We start from the raw sequence: 21,414 nt of genomic DNA, 5'->3' as shown, positions 1-21,414 counted from the left end.
TTACATCTTTTTTTTTTACTCAAATTCAGGTAAATGCCCATAATTTAGTGATCTTTGCATCGTGATGAAGCAATAACATATAACTATATAACATGACGACTTGACATAATCGACGACCAGTTTATAATATTAAGAGGCGGCGAATAAAATAAAGGAATAAAAAAATGTTATTTTACAAGATTTTTTGACATGATTACTTCATTTGGAATTCTTTTATCTTGGTTACCAAAAATAAATTTAACTTTAGGACTTACCATCCCAGAATGGAAGTAGCAGCCACGAGCCCTACCAGTAAGAAATACGGCCGACATGGATTGTAGTATTGCCAGCTCATAATCACTGATGAGAAGGGTAGGTTCCGGAACTCTTCCGGTGTTCTGCTGGCAAATCTCCAACAACCGACGGAGGCAGCATTCGTACAGTGCTTGGGTCTTGTTCGTCATAAGAAACGATGCCACTGAAATTGTCTTTTAAAAAATGCAAAATAACTACTCGTGAATCACATGTCATGTATAAATAAACTGTAATAAGCTTAGGTCCATCCAGTGTCCGAAGGAAGGTGGCATTACAGTATTTTTTTCGTGCTGAACTAATAGGTTTGTGCCCGTGTTAAATCGGGGGGAGGGGATGATGAAATCAACATTACTTTAGCCCATTTCCTACATTCAACCGCTAGGGCACGGAAGAGGAACTAAAAATCCACGATCTCTTCAGATCCGAAAACGGGGAGTAGCCAAAAATAACTCGCGGAGGTGCGGCGGATTATTTCTTTGGAACTTTACCTGCCCGTCGCAGCTAACACTATCTCTGCCCGTCACTCCCACAGTGACTCTTTGAAATTGCCCACCATCTCCACCCGTTAACCACCCTTTTTGTTTTTGTCCGGCGACTCAACTTGCCCGCCAAAATCCAAGCTGTTTCTGGCCGTCTAACCCCAACACTGTACTTTTCCGTGGATATCTAAGCTTTTTTTGCCTCCCTCAAGATATCTCTACCGGTTAGTCCGTCAGCTCATCGCCTAACTTTCTACCTCTGTCCGACACCCCACTGCCAGTGTATGCCTGTTGATACAGCTAAAATTCCAGCCCATCGGTTGCCATCCACCCATACATTGATAAGCCCTTCAGTAGCCCCATCATATAGTTTTATCCATTGGAAGTGCGTGGGTAAGCTTAGCCGAGAGGGTTTGAACCCTGTTTTACGTACTGCGCCCCAGCCAATTCCACCATTCGCTCAGTCGCTCACAATTGCAATCCACAACAAAATCAGTCGTTTGGATTTTTCTATTTGCTCATATTAGGGTGGAATGTTTAAAAAACTTACCATGCCGTATGATACAGCGTGTAAAGATGCTAACTGGTAGAAGCCTCTAGGTGTTGCATGAAAGGTTCCGTCCATATGCATTTCGTGGGAATCAATGAAAGCGGGGAGAGTTCCGACGTTAACAAACACTAATGCTTCTCCATCCCCCGCCACCACGCGTCCGAAGAAAAATTGGTTGACAGCATTCAAATCCATTCTGAAAAAGTAACCAGATTGTTAAATATAATCAAAATTTATTAGAGTACTTTAATTTACCTATATCTTTGATTGGCGTTGATGAGGTCAGCAAAATGTTGTGCATTTCTTGGATTAACAGGTACATTTTGTTGACGCGCGCGATATAGGGTAGACCGGATACCGACAAATTGGACAGGTGGACGGCCCGGAAATCTTATTAATATATAAAAAAACATAAAAAAGAATGAACAAGATGCCTTTATAGGTTAAGAATACAAAATGAAAATGAGATATCTACGAATAAGAATTACAAACGTAAAGCCACAAATTAACAAACAATACAGAGTAACATATAACAACATTCTACTTGAATGCGATAGAAAGAAAAACAGCAGCTTACCTTCTTAAAGCTGACATGTAAATGGTGTGCAGAGGGACATTAGTGTTGGCAGCTTGTTGACGACACCAATCCATGAACTCAAATTTTATAATTTCAAGTTGGTCGTCCTCGTGATTATGAAAACCATTTGTAGAAAAAACACCTTGCTCATTGCATGTTAAGCTAGCCGTACATCTTCTAGTCAAGTAACGACTACAGCGGTATCTTTTTAAAATATAATTGTTTTATGCATGGCAGAAGATTGTATGTAATGAAGAAACTTACCTGGTAATTCCGCGGACAACTCCATTTCGATGAAAAATATATTTATCCAACGAGTCGATGCAAACATGGCTGTCGCTACGAGCTCCAGAAACTATGCGAAACCGTTCCATTGTAACAACACTTCCAAAACACGAAAAATCTATTATTATTTGCACAATTTAGATTAAAACAAAAGTTGGTTGCGGTTCGACCACTACTGTGTACTGACTGCTAGCCAAGCTTAGAATATCTACAAAAATTTGAAATTCCAACCGCCAATCCCATCCCAATCCCAGAAACACAGCAACAGGGGTTATTTTACAAAGGACCAATGGGGTTGCTTAAACAACTGGATTGGATAGTCACAAACAGAAGTCAGTGAAGATTGTCCCACAACACCCAGGGGAGACAATAATTTAAAATTAGCCAATCGCATCCCAATCCCAGAAACATAGCAACATGGATGATTTTACAAAGGACCAAAGGGGTTGTTTAAACAACTGGGTTGGATAGTCACAAACAGAAGTCAGCGAAGACTGTCCCACAACACCAAGGGCAGACAAAAATTTCAATTTGTTTGATTTTTGGAGGACTTTTTATTTGCTTTTTTATTTCAGTACTAATAACAAACAATAGTACACAATCAATCGGCCACTACATTTGTCTCCTCAGGCTATCATTTTCAAGCCATCAGGTACTGATTTAGATTTTTTACGCAAACGTAGACAGAACGTATGACATCATTTTACGTTTTGAACAGGTTGATATGGAATTCTACCAACAATTTTTTCAATTTGAGCTAATGCAGATTTGTCTACCCTCGGTCGGGAAGAAACTCCACTAACAGGACCTTACAGAATAATGGAAGATGCTAAGTACAACATTTTTAAACAACATCTCTTTGTCTTCTTACCATAAGGGCCAGATCCGGGTCCAAGGGAATGTCCCAACCGTGCATAAGGTTGATAATTTGGTCTAGACTGTGCATTTTAAGCATTAAACGGAAAATGCTTCTACGTAAGTATTTTTAATGCAATTTTTTTTTGTTTACAGCTATATTAATTCTTTATTTTTTTTAGTGTTTACAGAAAGGCCACATAGCGAAGCAGTGCCCCAATAAAAAGAAAAAAAATTAAATTCTATTCCAAGAACAACAAGGCATTGACGTTTTTTTTTATTTGTTTGTTTGTTTTTTGCTGGGGTTGAAATGTCCCCTGTTTTGTACGACATGTCGCCCAATGAATACATAACATTGAACTCCTTTTGTCATTTCATCGCATATTTATTAGATCTAATCACAATGATTCATCATGAAAATTAGAATTTTTAAACAAGAACGCCCATCAAAGTCGTGGATTAGAAAATGCTTACCTGAATCGCGTTTCAACTTGGCCAGTGAATTTGAACGAACAAATCCAACGAGGCAGACCAAGGCAGTAGCCTATCAATGAAAATATAAAACAAAATGATATCAAATTCAAACATATATTAATGAAATGAAGCAGAAAAAGTGATGGACTCAAATACAATTACAGAATGGCCGGCTCGTTGGGTTCGGTTCTCAGCGTCATCTCCTCGCCGTTGACACCGGGAGCGATGAGGTAGACGTGCGAGATTTTGAATCCCGATTTCCATGGCTAACGTTGATAAAGTACAGCATCATGGTGGATTGTTTCAGGCCGAAACGGAAACAATTGTCGGCGTGAAAAGGCACCAAATTCGACATCCAGATAGCGCCTCTTTCCGGTCGTTCGTTGATTGTCCATTCTCATCGAATGACACCTTCCTCTTACATTATAGACATTGCTCTAGCACCTTGGATGAAGACTACCGTAGCTTCTGTGAATGAAGGAGCAACCCCACTGCAACGAAGTAACCCTCGGCCGTTCCGCATTAGTGTGGACCCAATTAAGACATCGGATATTGAAATCATAGATGACGGTAATGATGATAGCAAAAATGTTGGGTTCAACATAACTCTAAATTTACGTATTACCCAGTAAAAGTTACTTGGGTAATGGTTATCAAATTTACTTTATTCATTTCCTAACGAGGGTTCTTTATTTTCATATTGAACAGTACTCAGAATATTCATTATAATACCTTTGCAATAATTAATTTTGCATCTTAATTCTTGTTTGCCCAATTGCATGTTCCCCGTCATTTGAAAACATTTAAACAAGAAAAATTTCAGATTCCCTTTAAGACGTTCATTCGTGTTGCTTTGTGATTTTTCTGTGTTCGCCACAATGCGTATCCTATCTGTCGGTTATGAAAATTTCAATCACACTATTAATGGCACAAAAACAAACAAAGTAATTTACCTGATGTAAATTAGTGAACTTTTCAATGTAATCCCAGTTCTTGGTGCAATGGCCAATAAAATCACTCAAATAGGAATATAAGATATTACATAAGAAATTATAATATTATAGGATTTCAACGTTGCCAAGGTCGGCCGGAACTTGCGTGAAATTGGCGACGATGACAGCCACCAGGTAAGTGGACAAGGAAACCGAAGGGGCGAAATGGTCCCAGTAAAATCGTAATTCAAGGCCGCTTTAGCGGTCTACATTTGTTTTACCTTTACAGGGAAGTTGATGATATTGTAAAACTACTGACAGAACTTCGTCTATGGCAGGAAGTAGAAATGCAAGGCGGACTGAAGGGATGGTTACTAAATCCTCCTTTGGAAGATATTTGAAAGGAGCATTGTTGATCGGGTGAGTAAAAAAATAAATTTGTAATCAAAGCAGAATACTTTTTTTGTGTATAACTATAGTGGAAATGAGTGGAGTATGAAACCCCCTACAGATGGAGATCCAAAAGCAAGAGGCATTGCTATTTTGGATGAATATGCAATGGGTAGATGGGAGTGTGTTTTGCACTTTATGGTTGGTTCCCATCAGCATGACGTCATATCTTCCAATGCACTTCAATTATTACAACATGCCGGTCTTTTCAAAAAGTATACAGAATTTTCAGGATGCTGAACTTAGATCATCAATAAAAATCATCATTATAAAAAAAAATGAATGTAATAAAAAATGAAGATGTGATGTATTAAAAAAAAAGAATAAAAAATACAAAAAAACTAATTTGTTTTTTTAATCTTTCCTGGCCGATATCTTTGGTTAGGGCAAGTATTTTTCATATGGCCCCTCTGTAAACACTAAAAAAAAAAATTTTTTTAGAAGAGAAAAAAATAAATTTTTTAAGAAAAAAATTAAAAAAAAACCTTTACTTACGTTGTGGCAAATTCTATGTTTGGCAACTTTGTCCACATGCCTCACTCTTTTCTTTTTTGATTTCATTTTTTTCTTTTTCGGTATTCCCTCTGGAATAAGAATTTCTGATGGTGGAGCTGGATCTGGAGCTTGACCTAGAGCTGGTGAAGATGGAGCTGCTGGACCTGGTGAAGTTGGGGACGACAAAGCTTGGGACGGAGCAGTTGGGGACGGAAAAGCTAGGGACGGAGAAGTTGGGGACGAAGTAGTAGGTGACGGAGAAATAAGTGGTGGTAGGGAAGATGAAGAAAAAGAAGAAGGAGAGGAAGAAACTGGACGAGGAAGAGGAGAAAATTCTGGAGAAGGAGTTGATGGAGTCGGAGAAGGTGTACTGGGAATGGGTGAAGAAGGATGGGGGGCAGAAGGCGAAGTTGGGGCCACAGCATTTTCAGTAGCTCTACTTAAAAAAAATATATATAAATTTTTTAATCTAAATATTATTAATTCTCTATCATAACTTACCCTAATTCACGCTCTTTTTTCTTCTTATAATATTTCTTCACGAGGGCATGGCAATTGCAATACGAAGCTGGCAGCCATTGATTGTCCGAGTCTGGACAATTTTGAAATTTAACAAAATACCAGACTCGGAACTTGCCATCTTCACACACAAATTTCCTTTTTGAAAAACAGTAAGTACATTTCAAAAAAATAAAAATAAAAACAAACTTACTTGGAATCTAAAATTTCCTCCACTTCGTATTCAGGGTCGCTATTTGCCGCCATTTCACCGTCAATGTGTGAGCTAGACTAATGAAAACAAGATTCAAAAAACCAACAGCGCCCTGGTGGTGACGGTTAGAATCTGTCTGCAACCGGCGGCCATGTTGCATTTAGTCATCAACAGTAGGTCAGAGTGGAAGGTTCTGAAGTTATCTTGGCAACAAAATAGAAGGTTTGTTAAAAAGGTAGTTAAATAGGTAGTTATTATTTATATATATATTGTTATATTTTTTATTATATATAGTTAGTTTTTTCAGGTGGGACGACATAACAAATTTACTAAACCAAAAGAGAATGTTTGGCATCCAGTGCCAACGGAGCGAAGAAAATGTAAATTTTTATTTCGACGATCCTGAAGCAGCACGTTACGTTTTGAAATTGGCGGTTTTACAGATACTTGAAATACTTGCTGTTTTAATGAGAAGTGCCACACTGATTGTTCCGTAACTTTGCAACAAACCCCTTCTCTCAACACCAAATCGGTCAACACGTTGAGAAGCCATGTCAGCCATAGTAGTATGAATGGCTACAGTGGATTTACGTATTGGCCACAACAAGATGCTGCTACCTTAGAATTTGGTAAAGTATTGTTTACAAAAATCATCAAATGGCTTAAATTTTTAAGTAACTTTTCCTATATTTATTTTTAAGTATAAAATAACGCGACAAGTTAGCAAACTCTCTGCCGGACGTCAATCTATCAAAAAATTGGATGTAATTCACTTGCCCACGTCTCAGCAGCGTAGCATTTGGCATCTTCAGTATTCTGACTGGGCTGATCATGGATGCCCAAGAGACGTGACCTCTTTTTGGTTTGTTGAAAGTCCTATTATTTGAACTATCCTATTTTCTTATTGTCTTTGGTATTGTTTTGTTTTTTATCATTGTATAGTGTATGTGTATGTTAAAAGTTAACCCGTTGGCTGCCACCCATTTTGCTCCCCCCCTTTTTTTAGTTATTGTTGCTTTGTTTTCTTTTAGGATGTCACCAATACCAAGGTAACAAGTTATGAGGACTTCTGTCTGAAGCGTGAACTGTTGATGGCTATTATTGAGAAGGGATGGGAGACTCCATCACCCATTCAAGAAGTTGGAATTCCTATGGCTCTGACTGGTCGTAATATTCAGGCTCGTGCTAAAAATGGAACTGGAAAGACAGGTGCTTATTGTATACAAGTGTTGGAACAAGTTGTTCCATCTGAGCAGCCTATTCAAGGTAATTTCATTTCAAACTTAAGCTCTCCTGTAATTTTAATGGCAGTTATTTTTCAGCATTGATTGTTGTGACAACACGTGAATTGGCTTTACAAACAAGTCAAATATGCATTGAACTGGTGAAACATTTGGATATTCGCATCATGGTGACTACTGGTGGTATCGACTTAAAAGATGACATTATGAGAATTTTTGGAAAAGGTACTCATTACTTTAAATTAGAAATAACTTTTGATAACACCATTTGGTTTTACAGTTAATGTTGTGATTGCTACTCCTGGTCGTGTATTGGATCTGATGTAAAAGAAGATAGCTGTTATGGACCGTTGCAAGGTCATTGTACTGGATGAGGTATGTAGTCTGTGTAGGTTATTTGTTGCATACATTATATGTTGTTGTGAGCATTTAGGCCGATAAATTGCTTTCGCAAGACTTCATGGATATGTTGGATCGCATAATTTCGTTCCTACCAAGCAAGCGCCAAATGTTGTTGTATTCGGCAACGTTTCCTGTAACTGTAGAGGAGTTTATGGTAATGAGAACGTGAATTCTTGTACTATAAGAATATATACATAAATATATTCACACTATACATGCACAAATTGATAACATTTTAATTGGCAGAGGAAACATATTGATAATCCTTACGAGATCAATGTAATGGAAGAACTCACGCTGAAGGGTGTGAGACATTATTACGCGTTCGTCAAAGAACGACAGAAAGTTCACTGCCTCAATACGCTCTTTTCCAAAGTAAGTTCTTATTCCCTTATTTTATTTGTTTTTGATATGAGTTTTTGTTGGATTCCCCTTCTCTCGTCTGAGTGAACATCAACATCTGAATTGCTTTTATTCGTTTTCTCGTTCGTGTCTCATTTTTTCTTAAATGAGACCGTAGTAAATGGCATAGGATTAAACAGCTCATTTTTTTTTCACAATTAAAGTTGTTTAATCAGTCGTCGTTGTTGCAAACAATGGCATAGGATTAAACAGCTAATTTTTTTTTCAAAACTAAAGTTGTTAAATCAGTCGTCGTTGTTGCAAACAATGGCATAGGATTAAACAGCTAATTTTTTTTTTCAAAACTAAATTTGTTAAATCAGTCGTCGTTGTTGCAAACAATGGCATAGGATTAAACAGCAAATTTTTTTTTCAAAACTAAAGTTGTTAAATCAGTCGTCGTTGTTGCAAACAATGGCATAGGATTAAACAGCTAATTTTTTTTCAAAACTAAAGTTGTTAAATCAGTCGTCGTTGTTGCAAACAATGGCATAGGATTAAACAGCTAATTTTTTTTTCAAAACTAAAGTTGTTAAATCAGTCGTCGTTGTTGCAAACAATGGCATAGGATTAAACAGCAAATTTTTTTTTTCAAAACTAAAGTTGTTAAATCAGTCGTCGTTGTTGCAAACAATGGCATAGGATTAAACAGCAAATTTTTTTTTCAAAACTAAAGTTGTTAAATCAGTCGTCGTTGTTGCAAACAATGGCATAGGATTAAACAGCTAATTTTTTTTCAAAACTAAAGTTGTTAAATCAGTCGTCGTTGTTGCAAACAATGGCATAGGATTAAACAGCTAATTTTTTTTTCAAAACTAAAGTTGTTAAATCAGTCGTCGTTGTTGCAAACAATGGCATAGGATTAAACAGCAATTTTTTTTCAAAACTAAAGTTGTTAAATCAGTCGTCGTTGTTGCAAACAATGGCATAGGATTAAACAGCTAATTTTTTTTTCAAAACTAAAGTTGTTAAATCAGTCGTCGTTGTTGCAAACAATGGCATAGGATTAAACAGCTAATTTTTTTTTTCAAAACTAAAGTTGTTAAATCAGTCGTCGTTGTTGCAAACAATGGCATAGGATTAAACAGCTAATTTTTTTTTCAAAACTAAAGTTGTTAAATCAGTCGTCGTTGTTGCAAACAATGGCATAGGATTAAACGGCTAATTTTTTTTTCAAAACTAAAGTTGTTAAATCAGTCGTCGTTGTTGCAAACAATGGCATAGGATTAAACAGCTAATTTTTTTTTCAAAACTAAAGTTGTTAAATCAGTCGTCGTTGTTGCAAACAATGGCATAGGATTAAACAGCTAGCTGAAGCAAAGAGCTCATCGGCTGAAAGTGAATATGTAACTGCAAGGGATGATGAGTTAGAACATAATGCTGATGATGAGGCTGCTGTTTTTGATGAAACTAGGAATGAATTAGATGATTGACGTACATCATTTTAAAATTTACTGAAAGTATGTAAGTAATCCTGTCATAACATAAAGCTTGCTGGGATTTCAAGCAAAGAAAAGGTAAAGAAAAGAAATTAGAAAAAATTACGTGGTTTCTACCAATGGCATAAAATTGTAAAACAAGTAATATCAGCCGAATTCTCTCCCGCTACGAAAAGGAAGTAGGCGTCGATATCGAAGCTATGGAAAATGGCACAGAGCATTCGCCAGGACACGTGACCATGTTGACAGAGATAACAGAAGGCGTGTCAAGCCGGACAGCTAGAGACATCGGAAATAGACTCCGGACATCGATCCTTACGAACTATTAGAACCTGTCTAATTTTATCTCAATTACCGAAAGATTTTTACGTCAATTGTGAAGCAAAAAAAATGGCAAGAGCGAAAAGGATGCGTTAGATCAATTAGTTGTTAATCCCAAACTTCAAACTGGAGATTACGGGAAGTGAGAACGCTGAAAAAGGTAAATTTATTCAAAAACCAAGGTACTAGCAAATAATTTATTCTACATTGTTTGTTTTAGATCATTGCTAAAGATTCCAAAGTGATGGTTATTGCTGTTGCTGGCAAATGCTTATGTGGTCTGGCTAATGGACTGTAAAATAAGTTCTCTGCTTATGCGTTAGCAAACAACTCTTGGTCAAGTGTTCCTACCAGTAAGAAAACCCAGTATTCTCTTTAGGTCTGATGATTTTTCACTAAGGTCTGATGATTTGTATTGGCAATTATAACGATAACTTTTGTTTTCTTTTATCATCAACAGCGCCTTTAATACTAATTTTTTAAAGTTTGGCATTTTACGTTAGGAGGCAGAATAAGTGTGGAGTTAACTTAGCCTTTTCTTTTCTCTAGTTAGGGACTTCCTGGTGTTGCCGGAACTTCTGGCAATCCCGGAAAAGATGGTGAACCTGTGATGGTGTTTTTGGCTTACCGGGTGTCAGCGGTCTTCGCGGTGAGCGTTGATTCCCTGGCGAACGTGGACCTGTTGGTCCTCCTGGAGGTCCTGGTGAGCGCAGTCCTGTCGGTATGATGGGAGCTGACGGTCCTTCGGTAAACTATCATGATTTCAATCCGCCAAGATTCTCATGGATTGAAACAAATCATTTTCTTTCTCATTGAATAGAGTCAATCTGGTCCTAAAGGTGACAAGGGTCATGCTGGGCCTTCAGGTCTAGTGGTACGACATTTTTACTTTCTTTAATTCTTTCGTGTTGCGGGACTAAAACATAATTATTTATAATACGTCCAAAATTTCAGGGTTTGCCCGGTCAACGAGGCAAACCTGGTCTGTCTAGCGAGAAAGGTGAACGTGGAACTCAGGGCCCGATTGGTCCCAAAGTTCCTGCTAGTAAACAAGGTGAACGTGGTCTGCAAGGTATCATGAGTCCTCCCGAAACTCCTGGAGAGCTGGCGGAACGCGGTGACACTGGGCCACTGGTCAAACACGTCCACGAAACACTCTGCTTATTTGAAACGCAGCCGCGCGCGGAATTTGTTTTCCATTCAAATTACAAACTTGTAAGAATCGGTCGGAAATGTCCCTGTCTCTACACAAGACAACACACATAACAAAGGTGTAAAAAAAAAATCTGCTGCGTTTGTTTGGTCGGTGACCGTGTCGATGTATCACCTGTGTGAATACATCATTTTAATTGGCATATAGGATTGAGGAAGAAGCTTTGCTTACGAGGGTATATAAGAAAGAAAAAAGGATTCAAAAACATCTCCTGCAGCGAGGCGGGTTTTCCTTCTTGTGGCTGGACAAATCGACTGGGATATATTTCACAATAAATAACTGAAAAGGGGACATTATATTAGGAAGGACTATTCCGCTTGTTGAATAGCTCTCCCATTATGTCTCGTGTTGTGTATATATACGAAGGGGAAATGAAAAGATGACTGGTGTTTGCTGACATTTCCCATGCAGAAAAGAAGGAACTCGGGCCCACGTCTTTTGTTAGACCAGAGAAAAGCAGCCCAACAACAGCTCTTTAGAAGAAAATAATAAAGAACGAAGAAGAGAGAATGAGTAAGTGGTGAGTGTATGGTGAAGAAATTACGTGAGCTGTGCTAATCCCAACTTTTCTCAGGGACGACAAATTGTCTCCCGTCCAATTCAATTACCAGATAGCAAATTTTGTAAATGAGTTCCTTAATATGGTGGCTCTTCCCCAAAATCCCGATGAATAGATCCATCATTTAGTCACTCTCTATAACTGTAAAGCTATTTTAATGTGATGTTGATTTACAATCTTATTTAAACCAACGACTAGCGCAATACAAATATTACGTTTACGTTCCGTGCGTTTTGGGCTTAATGACATTGCTCCTAGCATTATTAGGTTTCCAAAAGATAATGAAGAAAAGACAGTGATAGCACATCATTTTGAACAAGTAATTTATTGTTGTTTCCCTGTCTTTTTGTAAACATGTAACCTATAACATTATTCCTCTGTACAGATATCCGGTTTTCCTGGAGTATTGGGTTGCATCGGAAGCACCTACATTCCTATTCGAGCACCAGCGAATAAAAATAAATCTAGCTATGTTAATCACCAGCAACAAATTTCTATAACGTTACAAGGCATCTGCGATGCAAATGGAGTATTTTTGGATGTTTTCACTGGCCCACCAAGCAGAATTCATGATGCCAGTGTCTACAGGCTTTCTTTTGTCTACCAAAGACTGCCTGAACTTTGTTCGGGTGATGTTCACCTGATTGGCGATGAAACCTACCCGTTATTTGATCACATGCTGGTACCTTACCGGGAGCCAAACGATCAAACAAGCATAAACTATAACAGCGCTTTGCAACTATCTCGACAACCAGTAGAAAAATCTTTCCTCTTGGGATGGGACTGCCATCTAGGATCTAGCAATAAATGAATTTTTTGCGTGGAGGAAAACCACACACCCGCAAGAGGCGCTCCCACAGGGTGGAAAATCACTCTTTCGCCCCGATCCACAACCCGGGTTTTTTTATGGTAAAAACCCGCAAGAGGGTATCCCTTTTCCGAGAGGAAATTTACCCATAGTGGATCAACCATATATGACCATGCAAAAACTTACTTATGAAACTTGTTATCAATGGTTCATTTTATTTGTAGCATAGATTACATGTGAAACATTTTACTTGTAATACTTTTTAAAAATGCACAATTTTATCTATGTCATGTATTACAATTACAACATTTTACTTATGAATTATTTCTAAATTTGTTTCTAAAAAATTTATTTTACTTGTGCAAAAATTTAATTTTGAATTATTACTTATGAAACTTGTTATCTACGGTTCATTTTATTTGTAATATTAATTACTTGTGAAACATTTTACTTTAGATACTTTTTACAAATGCACCGTTTTATCTATGACATTTATTACAAATGAACAACATTTTACTTGTAGTACAATTTAAATACGCACCATTTTATCAGTGATATTTATTACAATTGAAACATTTTAATTATGAACTATTTATAAATTTCTTTCAAATAGTTAATTTTACTTGTGGTGATATTTACTAATGCAACATTGCATTTGTGAAAATGATTTTATTCATAAAGGTTCTAATGAACATTTTTACTTGTAAAACATTGTGCTTCTGCAACAATTTATTAAGGAGGATAAGTGTCAATGATCAATTTTATTAGTGGAATTTTACTTGTGAACATTTTTATCTGTGAGAATACGTTCTTACGCTACGCAGCCGTTTTCCGACACTTGGACTTCTGGCACTCGACACTTGGACGACCGGTTCGCGACAGGAGGACATCTGTCTAGCGACGTTAGGACTACTGGTTCCCGACGTTTTGGCGCGACAATGAAATGTTGCTGAACCCAGCAAGTCCTTTACGAGATTACGACAAGTGAACTCCCGGGTCAGCGACGTTTGGACTCTTTTTCTTTCGGTAAGTATTTTAAATTTGACTGGTCTTCATATTTCATTGTAATTATTGTCTAGCTTATATTTATCTTATGTTTATAGCTTGGATTTATCGGCTAGATTATAGATTCTCTTATTACTGTAATGTAAAAAAATTGAATACAATTACGTGAGTTTAGAGCCACTTGCAATAATTGTGTCATCGTTTTATTTACTTTTTGGACATGTCCTTTAACGAAAACCAAAGTGTTGTTTACGAATTAGTCCAGAATTTTGTGAAATCGCAAGAACGTCTGGCCAGCGAAGGCCTGGAGTTCGTGGTTCGGGCAAGCAGTTGTTTAAGGGGCTTCCTTGCCTGTGTTATTTTTAAAGCCTTGTGTTATTTTTTAAGTTATTTATTTTTTATTTTTCCTTATGTCCTGCCTAAGTGTAACCAAGCACTGTTTAAATTTACGTTTGATCGTGATTGCCATATGTGAATAATTAATCATCCCTAGTTTATCCATTATCCCCATATCCACATTTGAATCACCCATGTTTATATATTTTGTTGACACTAGAAACGCAAAAATACTAAACAGCATCCCTAGCCTTTTACTTGAATTAATTTTCATGGATAAACTAGGGATGATTAATTGTTAATTCCACGAGGTCGCGAAGCGACCGATGTGGAATTTTAATTAGAGGACTAAATTAAATACGAGACTTTAACGGTGTGGAACACTGTATTTAGCTCCTCCCAAGAAGCGATAGCCGCGCCATCGCCCGCATACGGGAGAATACCCGTCACTACCTCAGAACTCTTTACATATAAAACACAAATAAGTTCGAGGGGTGTAAGAGGTTAGAACATAAATAAACAAAACAAATGAATGACTTCTGAAGAGTTCTTGACCTCTGGAACAAGACAACCCGGTGATTAGCTGAGATGGTTGTTGAAGTTTTTGTTGCCACCTCTGAAAGGAAAACAAAAAATAAATTTATTTATTTATTTTTATTTTTTTTCCCCAATGATTAATTAAATGGGTGGCGGGTGGGAATAGAAACCGTTAAAGTCTCGTATTTTAATTAGTCCTCTAATTAAAATTCCACATCGGTCGCTTCGCGACCTCGTGGAATTAACAATTACACTCCCAATACAATACTCACTTTAACGGTGACTTCAAAGATCAATCACTCGGAACTTATTTGAGTTAACACTGCTTCCGTTGGTGATAATAATGCGGTATAGTAGCCCCGACGTGATGATGGCCCGACAATGCTGGACTATTATTGCTATCCATCCCATATTGTTGCTGTTTAACAGCCCCCACACCTCCTAAAATGGGACTGGTGCCATTATGGTGCTGGAACGCATGATCGCGATGATGATAATGATGATGACTCGATTTAATGATCATCAATCGACTTTCTCTTCTCAGATTTTGTCGTTTCCGCCAGTAGATGACGAGGACAATCAGGCCGGCTGTTAAGACGATCCACAACATCACCAACAGGCTTATACGGCCCCGCAGCTAGTTCACACCAACCGAATCAAACCATTGCTAGAAGCTATGATCTGGAGGGACGACCCCTGTCCCGACTTTGAAGACCTCCGGCTAAATCCCGCAAGACAAGTAATCGAAGAGGAAGAGGAAGAAGAGCTCACACCGGTAGAAGACGACACAGCCGAGTCCTCTTACCCTCTGGAGGCGTTTTCCCTAGACCTCCCGACAGATGAAAATGAAATGAACATCTCAAGCCGATTTTTCGGTTTCACGCCGCCAGACCAGGTCGACGAAGAGTTGGCACAGCCAGCCAGACCGGAAAGACGCATAGGGCTACGGCCATGGTCGTCAATACGCCCGCCAAGAAGATAGTCAAAAAAGTTTTGTCGTGTATACATGTGTCGCATGCTGAAGAAGGAACTGTTAACTATGATCATATAACTCATGAACTTCTCCACCTTACAGTGTTTTTCAGATCCTCACGTTAGCCGCCTTTTGTGGACTGAATTTAGCGTTCAACGCTACGACCTGCGATTGCGACAATGCCATTCATAAAGGATTCATTCAGTTTGCTGACGAAGGATGTAAACACAAAATCACTTCAACGGCCCCTGTTCGAGTATATTATAACGTGTATTCCACACTCCCGGTCGCGCAGAGATTCTTAGCACACACATGTACCATGTGGAAGATGAGCAAAACCGTGTATCGTGACTTTTTACAGTGGGACCACGTGAAGGAACACCGCATGCCGCTAGACGTCACCGCGGCCGAATGCCGAAGATTACGTGACTCGCGGCTGTGGGACAGACAGCCTATGAACAGTTTAGGGTCCAACAAATGGTCCTTGGAAGGCTCGCCCCATGTGCAAGGTAGTTGGCTGCAAACCAGCGCGGACTATCTGGTAAACTGCCGATTAGAAGAAGTGGTCCTCGAAACAGAATGCTCGGACTGCGTTATTAGCTCTCTCATAGGAGACATTCCGGCATCCGCCAACGGCTCCTTCGTGCACAATCTCGTGACCATAGTGTGGGACAATTCATTGAAAGAATCTCCAAAAATGCCAAGCCAAGCAAGTTGAAGAAGGACTAGCAATGCTGTACGAAACAACAGACCCCAAAATTTTTCGAATCCGTGATTCTAACAAACAACTAGACTTCGTAGTGAAAAATGTCAGCGTCGGACTTTGCAAGCCGGCCACTAATTTCTCAAACTTCCGACTGGTATAAGGAATGGATCGCGTAGTCGCTTCTTGGATTTTCGCGAACAGTTCCAAAAGTGATGCGAAAATAGGCAATAAAAATATGAACATCTCAACTCTGTTGCGCGCAGAAATAGACGCCGTAGCGCACACGCAGTACATCCGAGATGTCGCAGTAGAAATGTCAAATGGACTAGCGGAAGAAATCCGAGAACTCCAGTGTCAAATTCGGGAGACTGCACATAAAAATGCTATTGCCACCGCCCAGTACAACGGCTGGCTAGCCGCCAGTTATCTTAATCTTCCCAATTGCACGAAACTACAACCAACCGGTAAAGACGTCGCAGTGCTTCAATGCACACCCCGGGTAGTCACCTTTTCAACAGCCATTACTGACTGCGGTCCCCAGCCAAAAGTGGGAAACTCCGCCATAAGTGTGGGAGGATGGGAGCTTACGGAGTACAGGGAGTGCTACTGGCATTCCGATTTCGTCAACTTTAACGGCCGCGCTCACAGCTACAGGAATGGAACTGGGGAACCCATCGTGCCCTCTGTAGCAATCAAAGGCACCAAGCTAATTAACGCCTTATCGTACGAAGTGGATAATACGCTCGGCACAGTACTACAACTACATCCCGCATTAAAACAGAACCCGCTGAGCCCAGCCGAAGCCATGGCGGACATTCTAGCAACGGTCCACGAACACAGCACTAAGGACATAAGACTAACGCGCCGGGTTAGCAACGTCTTACTTAGCGCCTACGACGCACCACACGTCTCCTTTATGGCAAGAGTCGGAAGCTGGCTTAGAACCTTCGGCTCATTATCCGGAATAGGTATCGTCCTAGCCCTAGGATTTCGGTTCTGTGGACTAGGGTCCATTCTGTCGAGATTCATCCCATGTCTGCCCTGTTTATCGACAGTAACCCCTTCAGTTGGCTGGCAACAAGAACCACAAGAGAAGCGGATATAGAAACAGGCGGCCGCAGTGCCACAACCAGTACACCATCGGTACCAATAAATATCATCAACGTTCCTCCGGCAATGCCGCAAAGCAACACTTCGGAGACATCCCAGACAACAAATAGGGTATCAGATGGAAGAGCAGGTTCCTCACACCGGCAAGCCGCCCTCCTACTCCAGCGACAATAATTAAAAAAAAAAAAAAAAAAAAACTCGTTTCATCTAGACAACAAAATATTTCGCGAAGATGGATTCCGTTCTATTGTCAAAAGTAGCGCTAACCGTAACCATCAGCCACTAGGTGGAGGCACTAGACATCACAAATGCACTAACAGAATTTTTCATTCAAAATGAAGCCGCCATTGTTCCTCCCCTAAAATAGCGTAAAACCATGTAATTCGTTTAATAATTCCACAATATGTGTTCCCACTCTTTCACCGGTACAAAATTCCAATCCACCTTCTGCAGATTATCCACTCCATATCTGCGACCTGCTCCCACGGTAGTAACCCTTTTCCCACGGACGGCCTTACCTGGACATAATCCCCTTCCACCTTACATTTTTTCCCACGGTTGACCTTCCGCGGACCATTTTTTCCCATGATCTGCGATTGGCTCGCCTCACCATTGCCCCGCCCGCTTACCTAACCCTGTTCACTCGTTCGCGTTATTTAAGCTCCGACATGTCTTTTAAAAAAAACAGTCTACACCAACCCGTAGCAGCTAGAGGAACCATGGCCAACGCCTACGAAACCTGCCCCGTCTGCAACCATAGCCATACGGAAGATTCCTGCCCGTGGTGCCAACCTGCCGTCCCCAGTTCTCAACCCGAGAAGAAAATGTCATATCATCGAACTACCCTCGGGTGGCGCACTCATCAAAACTATCGGAACTGCTCGGACGCCACCTTCATCTGCGTCCGGTATCACGGAGGAGGAGACGACAAAGACGATCATCAACCCTCTGCCGGCAAGCGTAATTTACAATCGGCAGCGCTAAACGACAGCATCGAGCGCCACCACAGCAAGAAAAGAAAGGCGGTAACCATGGAAGAAGATAAAAATTCATGGCGTGTTACGGTCACCCCAGGGCACTTCATCACTGACGACGAAGACTATCGTATACAAGAATACGTGCCCACCCGTTACCATGTCAACACCGGCTACGCAAAGGAAAACGTCTACGAAGACCATCTTCCCAGGTGCTCCACTCCATCGTCCGAAGGGTACGATCACGTCAGCCCTCTGGAAGAAACCATCTGGGAGCCGCCATCATCTCCCATTCAGGCACCAGAAGATGCCCCAGCGCACGACGAGATAGAAGTCATCAATATATCCGATTCACCGAGCGAGACTTCGGGGTACCACTCGTTCGACAGCGAAACCACTCTCCCCCTAAACCCTGCTACATGATTGCGGGACGCAATCTTTCACGGCCGTAAGGTATGTAAGGAACGGCCAGCCGCGAACCTTTTTACCACCGCCGATTTCACACCTCCGATGTGCGACCTTGGTTCCCACGGAGAACCCTAACCCGAAAACCCTTACCCGGTACCTTTTTACACTTTAGTGTTAAATTTACACTAAAATATTCTCTACCTTTCCCCGTATGTTGAATTAAACTGACCTTGTTCTCCCGTATAAAATGTCCCTCCAAAACCCTAACGAAGTCAGTCTTTTCTAGTGCTCAACTCGACAAGTTCTTTTAATTTTGTAAGTGTAAGTGTTTGTGTGAATAAACTGTTTTGTGCCCCGACCCGCCACGTTCTACTCTACCGCCGCTAGTTGTCACTATGCGCACACTGTAAGTCTACCTAAAATTCCCCTCTCTATCTCGTCTTATTCTGGAAGCCTACTCTCACCCGGAGAGTCAAGCTTCACAATATTACCGTGAACGAGAAAATACCAAGGAATCATTTGAGGGTAATTTAACTCATATCTATTTTATTAAGTGACACAAAAACCTCAATCATATTTCTGTTACAGATACCGAGGGAACGGAGGAAATGGTGAGCCTAATAAATAATGCCTTTTGATGTAATGAACGGGCGATGTTACAAATATTCCATCCGCAGGTCGACTTGGAGAAAAGACAGACTAGTATTAATTAAGCTTGAATTAATTTTACTTTAAGGCTTTCTATAAAATCATAATTTGTACCCTGGTGACTTTAGACATTGGAGTCGTTATTGGAGGCATTATGGGAAACAGAAATTGCATACGATGCTACAAATGTAAAACCGTTTGCTTCCCAGACCACTTTGGAGGCACTGAGGGTGACGATTTTTAGTACCATCGAATTGACAAATCACCTTTTCTCGAACGAGGTCAATTATGATTTCATCTTGACGGGTAAACTTAATCAGGACTGCATAGAAGTATGTTTCAACTTTATAATTTTAATCATGGTCTATCACTAACTTTTGATTAAATTCATTAGCGATTTTTTGGAATTATACGTCATTCTGGAGGTGGGACCGAGATGCCAACCGTGCATTCTTTCTTGGCGCTTTTCCGTATGTTATGCGTGTACTACCCAACCAAAACGACTGTAGCCCATTTAAACGTCGAGGAAGATCGCATGTCGCTGTTAACATCATACAAGGACTGCATGTTAAATCGCTTCAAAAAGGACAAGAAGGAAACTAAGGATAGGAAGCAAGCACTCAAAGATAGACTCGCAAAAGGTATCAACATCATCGACGGGAGAGTTTATAATATGGTTGCTTACGACAAATGCATCGATGACGTCGTTTATGATCTTGCTGGGTATGTTGTGCATTCAAGGCGAAATCTGATCGGATCTTGTGCCGCATGCTGGGCTTCGTTGGTTACAACAGAAAACCTGCCGGAAAATACGTCCCCAAACAAATTTCTCGTTCTCAGGGATAAAGGGGGTTTAAAAAAAGTAACCCCTAATATGTTTTTTGTAATTTCAACGATTGAGACCATGCTCATGAAGCATTTCAATGAGACTGGGAGTTACATAAGGGATTCCTTTGAAAGGGTTATTGCAAAAGCTTCGAAACTCACCCTATATTCAATTTGCTGCCCTGCTCACAGTGAGATTCTTGTCCCTAGTCTTATATACGAGTATATCGTAATTCGATTTCGTTTTCAGGCAAAGTGGAAAAAGGTACAAGAAGTTAAAAAAAAAATAGTCAGCGACATCAGTCACGAAAAATGTCCAAATTATAACCATGCAAATTTTAATAACTGCCAAAAAAAATAACTGATTTCAATGTCACTTTTATATCAATTGTATTATTCATGTTGTATTCAATTTAATTTGTGATATTCCTATTTTAATTTTTCAACTGTTCAATAAAACCAAGATTTGAAGCCTATCGCAATCTTTTTAAACTTTGTATAACACTATTTTCTAGTTCGTATTAATCCTGTACCCGCCATTCATAGATGCTTGAGCGATGCTGAGGTGCACGATATATTTTTTTTGTCTTTTCGCATTAGCCCTTTTCAGCTCGTGGCGCTCCTAGCGGAATGCCATGGAACCCTCCCACCCTACTGAGCCAGTCAGCTCTTATGGCGTTTGTCTACCTCTCCTGTTAGACCGTGCTGAAATGTTGGAGGATGATGCTCTTCTGCCTGCTCTGCTCTACGTCTCGCGCCCAACTGCCGGTCTCTCCTTCCCCAACGCGTCTTCTATCGTTCGCCACCTAGCGGTCGGAATTGGGACTATCCCTTACCGCTACAATAGCGGCTAAGGTTGAAAAAAGGGTGATTGATCGTTTTACGTGTTGCCAGCACATGAAACGATTTCAGTTAACACAACACGATGCTGCATATACAGCTGGATTACGGATGGCAAAGTGATGTAATGGATGCTATTTGTAGAAAAAATTAAGAAATAATTCTAATAAACGAAACCAAAACAAAAAAAAATTTCGCAAATCAAGCGAAAATTTAGAAATACTGATAAAATCTTACCATACAAAAGGCATCCTGAAAACATTATAAATAGAACAGTGTAAATTTTACGAATGATGCCGTATACGCAAATCCGATAACCTTCCTCAGGACAACATTGGGAGGTCTAATAAAAGCTTGGGAGGCCAAGAGCCTATTGGGAGGGTCCTAAGAGGAAGCTGTGCTGTGTGGGTGGGCTAAATTTACCAATAGATAGCAGAACTTTGCTAAAAACTATCAGGAGTAAGCCAAGTTTGAGATCCGTAATGCCAGGACAGTATGAGCATTTTGGTTTGGCAAAAGGACTGCTTATGTAGAATAATGCTCAATTGCGTCATCTTACTCTAC

General features: G+C 39.9%; 2 pseudogenes; both read left to right on the top strand.

Annotated features, from left to right (window-relative positions):
• Window positions 1-6,247: 6,247 nt before the first annotated feature.
• On the top strand, window positions 6,248-11,263 carry LOC116915660 (annotated as a pseudogene).
• Window positions 11,264-19,609: 8,346 nt separating this feature from the next.
• Window positions 19,610-20,337, top strand: LOC116933481 (annotated as a pseudogene).
• Window positions 20,338-21,414: the final 1,077 nt, after the last annotated feature.

The sequence above is a fragment of the Daphnia magna genome, linkage group LG10 (assembly GCF_020631705.1).
Source record: "Daphnia magna isolate NIES linkage group LG10, ASM2063170v1.1, whole genome shotgun sequence".
Taxonomy (NCBI): Eukaryota; Metazoa; Arthropoda; class Branchiopoda; order Diplostraca; family Daphniidae; genus Daphnia; species Daphnia magna.
This window is presented reverse-complemented; position numbering and strand designations above follow the sequence as displayed.